General features: G+C 42.2%; 1 long non-coding RNA gene across 1 annotated transcript; it reads left to right on the top strand.

The window, feature by feature from the left end:
• The first annotated feature begins 461 nt into the window (after window positions 1-461).
• On the top strand, window positions 462-1,670 carry LOC117560668. The gene is made up of 3 exons (XR_004571210.1): window positions 462-492; window positions 615-774; window positions 1,552-1,670. It is a non-coding gene; the product is annotated as an uncharacterized LOC117560668 (long non-coding RNA).
• Window positions 1,671-5,207: the final 3,537 nt, after the last annotated feature.

Raw genomic sequence — 5,207 nt, 5'->3', positions numbered from 1 at the left:
CACAACACCCAGAAATGAGCATGTCTTCAGACCCACATTTAGGGTTGGGGGTGATAGTGGCCCGATTCCCTGCACAGGTAAGACAAATCGTGATAGTATTGTATCTTGAGTTACTCTGCGAATCCAACCCACACACATTTCCCCTATACTAGTATATTTTGAATGGTTAGGCTAAGTTTTTAATTTAGGAGTGATATCAAAATTCTATTAACTGACTAAGCATTATATGGTCTTGCCCTATCAAATATCTTTATTTTTCCACATTATTTCAGCTGCAAAGCTGCATGGCCTGTTGCTGCTATATTAAGCAGCAGGTCAACCAGTTAGCAGGAACTTTAAACATTTTCATGGCGAAAGTAGGATCAGGGCTGCATGCCTCAACCTACGAGATGCCCGAAGAGTTCCAATTCCCCCTCGACAGCGATGGGGAATTGGAGCGTTTCGAAGAGTGGCCCTCTAAACCCTCTAAACGAAAGAATGAAGACAAATCTTGTAAGTATTTTTATGGGACATGTTTTCATATGCTCAATACAAAATGTTAGCCTTGTTTGTCTTTGAGTTTGTTGCAGTAATGTTGACATGTATTTTCAGTTCAGTTTCCATTCTCCACCTAGGCGACTTCGCTCTCCTCTGTTGGAGGGGTGGACACTAAGAGGGTTGTGTGGAATATTCTGGCAAGAATGATTACCTGCACCGTGGCACACAGGATCAATTGGAAGGGAGTAAACGGCAAAAGGGCCTTCAATAAAATGGCCATGAAAATCGTTCTTTTCCGTAAGTGTCTTTCCAAATGTTTATTTCATCATAATGGTGTAAAAAGAATTAGATTGGCCTAGTTGAATTAGATTGCATTCACTCAATTTCCATCTTCTTAACAGACACTTCTATCCTACAGGTAAAGTTTAAGCAACAGTTTGTTCTCTTGGAACTGAATCTATTACCTTAATCTTGTAAGCACTTTGTTTCACAACACTCCCTTAGCCTGTCAATCACTACCTTGTAAGTCTTTCAACTGCTCGTGCCTTTTTGGCATCACATTAGATGATTGGCTTAATTTGTGCGTGTCATGTGTTGCAACGGTCAGCAATTGGCTGCTCTACTGCACTGACTGGGAAATGTTCTATCGCCCCAGAAGAGAGGGGATGAACAGGAAGCTAATTTATTTCAATAACTATTTGTTTATTTTAAAACTATTCATACATTTTTATTTATTTTTAACAAACAAAGCGAGAAGGAAAACGAGGAAGGAAGGATAATGAGAAGGAAAACAGACATTTACAGTAAACTAACATATTATGTATGAATGCAATATTTTTCTTAATTTTGGCTTAGCAGGCCCCTGACTGTCCGCCACTGACGCCTACTCTGAATGCCACCTCTATGGTCTCTGTCCCCATTGCATGTGCAGCATGTCTTAACGTTACATTCACCCACTGGCTGTCAATGGTCTCTGTTGGCCATTGCTAAATCACCTTTCTTTGTAGATGGCACTACAGTCTAGCAGTATTAGAACAGTGTAAGAACTTATTTTGTGTGTTTGTTTTACAATAGGTGCAGTGCGCAAATGCGCTATAACGAGTGCAGCGATGGATGCAGACATATCCCAGCATACCATTCGCTGGTTTAACCTGGCAAGCGACAGGGAAGGGGGCCGCCAGGAGAGACAGGAGAGGAGACATCAAAGCCAGGATACACTGCCCGTCCCCGATCGACAATATTAATTATTTTATCGTTTTTGTTTTGTTTTTAAATTTAAGTTTACAGTTCATGTTTTAATAAAGTTTCATGTTCACGTATACAGCAAACATCTCGACTTGTATATTGTTATTTTATGTTTCTGATACCTTGAGTAAAGTAAGTGTCTGAAGTAAATACCACCACCATGATAGTTAGTTTGTTTGCTATGGTCACAGCACATTACCTAATGCCAAACATAATCTGAGGATTTACTTGGTAAACTGCAGACGTGTTAAACACCATCACATGTTGTTCATCATTTACACAGTTCCTCCTTAATTTCGCTTGCCTAGCTCTAAGCTATTGAAAAGTACTTAACGTTTATGAATGTACCTCCTTCATTTGACTGGTCCACTAACTTTAGATGAAAAGTGAAATGGCGACACTTCCATGAAGACTTAAATATAGCCAATATTAGCAAGGTTTAATGTGTTTAAATGCCGAAGATAAGGCAAAAATTGAAGTTGGCAGTAGTCTGGTATCGCGTCTGGTAAGCGGATCCGTATCGCATCTGGAACGCGGGTCCGTACCGGATCTGGAACGCGGAGAACCATATTGAAACGGAGCTGGACCAGTGCTGGTCCTTATCTGTCGCCGATCCGTTTTGCGGATCCGATCCAGTTTCGGGCCGATGTGCGTTTGGACAACGGACCGAGTCCGTTTGGCGGGTCCGGGCCAGATCGTCTGCTAGGTGCGGCCCAGATCCGGCCCAGTGTCTCTTTGTTATCTGGGGACCCATCTCTTTAACAACCTGCCTTTAGTTACAAATTATCTTAATTCACCATGCACATTTATTAAAACATTTTATCAGACAAATATAGGTGTACTTAGTCCCAGCCTGATTTGGCAGCATTTCGTTTCCCACTGAACATGTGCTCCAGCTTAACCCTTGCACCAGTGTTGTAGTCAAGTCACCAATTCACGAGTCCAATTCACGAGTCCAAGTCACTCTCGAGTCCCCACTCTTCGAGTCTGAGTCCAAGTCCGAGTCACCCAAGGAGTGTCCGAGTCGAGTCCGAGTCCGAGTCATCATTACCTGTGTTCGAGTCCGACTCCAAGTCCGAGTCACCCAAGGAGTGTTCGAGTCGAGTCCGAGTCACCATTACCTGTGTTCGAGTCCAAGTCCGAGTCACCCAAGAAGAATCCAAGTCAAGTCCAAGTCAAGTCCGAGTCACAAGTCTTGTATTAATCTTAGTGGATATATGTGTTGAAATGTAGCTGTAGCTCCTCTACATTGCTTTTATCCTGTCATGGTATACTAATGTGTCTATTGAACTGCTGTGAAGCGAGTGTGGCTACAATTGTTGTATTAAAAAAGGTGCTATACAAATATAAAGCTTATTACTAATAATAATTATTATCATCAAGGTTGAGTCCAGTTCCAATATTGCCTCCAGTGCTCTGTTCTGGCATCTTCAAAGAGCTGCTTTACAAATGAAAATGGTATACATTAAACACAATGACACAATGTCACAATTGAACTTATTTAATGGTTTGAAAACCCACAGAAACTGAAAATACATTATTAAGAACAATAGAACATGAGAAAGCATGCAGGGCTTTCTACGCAATATAAGTAACATTTTCATTAAATTTCCAATTTGAATCTGGCTCGAATTACAAAGTCATAGAACCAATTCCTCTCTATGTTAGTGAAGTGATGGGGTCCCCTCTCCTACCCTATGGGCCCTATTGGACAGACACCCAGTTGAAATTATGCATTTAGAATACTTAAAAAGCATCTTACAGGTGTACGGAAAACCACAAACAACACCAGCAGAGCAGAATGAGGCCAATTCCAATAGAGTGCCACAGTGACGCGTCCTAAAACCCGGAAGTAAACTTCTTCCGGTTCCTTCGTCAAAGAAGCAATGCATTTTCTCCATAGGATTTTGGAAAATAGCTCGAAATAAGGTCTGTGGTTGACACACAATTAAGAGACAGATCACGTGGAGATGATCTGTCTCTTAAATGTGTGTCAACCACAGACCTTATTTCAAGCTATTTTCCAAAATCCTATGGAGAAATTGCATTGCTTCTTTGACGAAGGAACCGGAAGAAGTTTACTTCCGGGTTTTAGGATGCGTCACTGTGCCACTCTAGTCTGGCAGGGAACTTTAGTCTGGCATAACAATATGTTTTTAGCTGCTAGCGTCAGGAGCAGATGAGCACCCACTCAGGCACACACACTTAAACATCCTTGTTGCATTTTAAAAGCATCAGATTTGACAACATCGAACAACTCAACCATGCACGGTGAGGCCTCATAAAAATGCCTCCATGACTGAATACCCTTTCAATGGGTGCACTGGAAGCAGGGATGGAGAATACCTGTGTGGCAACCTGATAGAGGACAGGGAACTGGGATTTATTTTGTTGCCAAAACTTGAAGCATGGGTCTGAGGCCTGGTTGTCGATCAAGTCGAGGTATGCAGTCAGCTGAGCCTGGACAGACCGACTGTTGGTGGAGGAGGGAGTCTTGCTGTAGTGGGAGAACATTCTCAGCTTCTTCTGAGGAGCTTCAGGAGCAGGAGGAGACACTGGAACATCACCTTGTTCTGGTCCTGCTGCTGTGTCTGCTGTTGAGATCATTTGCTTCTTACCCTCTGCCTTGATACAATCTGAAATGAGAGGGTATACTTTTGTGAATAAATCTGCTACTGATCTTATCATTTTGTTTGTGATACCATTTATAGATGATGTTAATTTGTTTTACTTGAAGAGGCTAATGTGTAAAAATGGCCTTATAATTGGGTAATTCTTTCCATAAGGATTGAGTATTCTTATTTTGGCTACACACACCCCAATATCTACAAACAGATAAACCACTTCTAGACATTCATGTACACATATAACTATAATTAATAATGGCTAGTATAAGTTAGAGCCTGCATACATATATAACAAGTGAACATGTCTCACCAATGATCTGAGTCATTAGCTGATCTTTGTCATCACTGTCCAGCTGCACATCATGTTTTAGCCACTGGAAACCAAACGATGGGTCCAACACAGATGCTATGAAGTAGGCAGTCGTGAAAGGAAATTTGGTGGAACCTCTTCCTTCAGCTGGCTCGCATCCTGGCATCTTCACTGCTTGGAAGATCTCTGTGAACCTTGTTTTCAAGGAGCTCGCCAGAGCTCTCACCAGGGGCCCAGAGTATCTGACTCTTCCTCTTATTTCCTGCAGATGGCAGTGCAGAGAAAGAACACAGGGCACAACCACACTGGCTGTGACAGTTTTCTCTCCCTGAGTCAGGTCGGTTGCCTCCAGGAATGGGTCAAGAACTTCGATGAGTTCTTTCAGCTGAGCATAATCTCGCTGGGATAAGATGAGGGCTTTGTGTCCCTCTGAGTTCAGCATATAAAAGAGATTTTGCATGTCAAATTTAACATACGCCTTTACCTGCTTTAAAGTTGAATTCCATCGTGTGGCATTTGCTGATGGAATTGTGGCATCCCCAAAGCAG

Source organism: Gymnodraco acuticeps, unplaced genomic scaffold, assembly GCF_902827175.1.
Source record: "Gymnodraco acuticeps unplaced genomic scaffold, fGymAcu1.1, whole genome shotgun sequence".
In the NCBI taxonomy this organism is placed as follows: domain Eukaryota; kingdom Metazoa; phylum Chordata; class Actinopteri; order Perciformes; family Bathydraconidae; genus Gymnodraco; species Gymnodraco acuticeps.
This window is presented reverse-complemented; position numbering and strand designations above follow the sequence as displayed.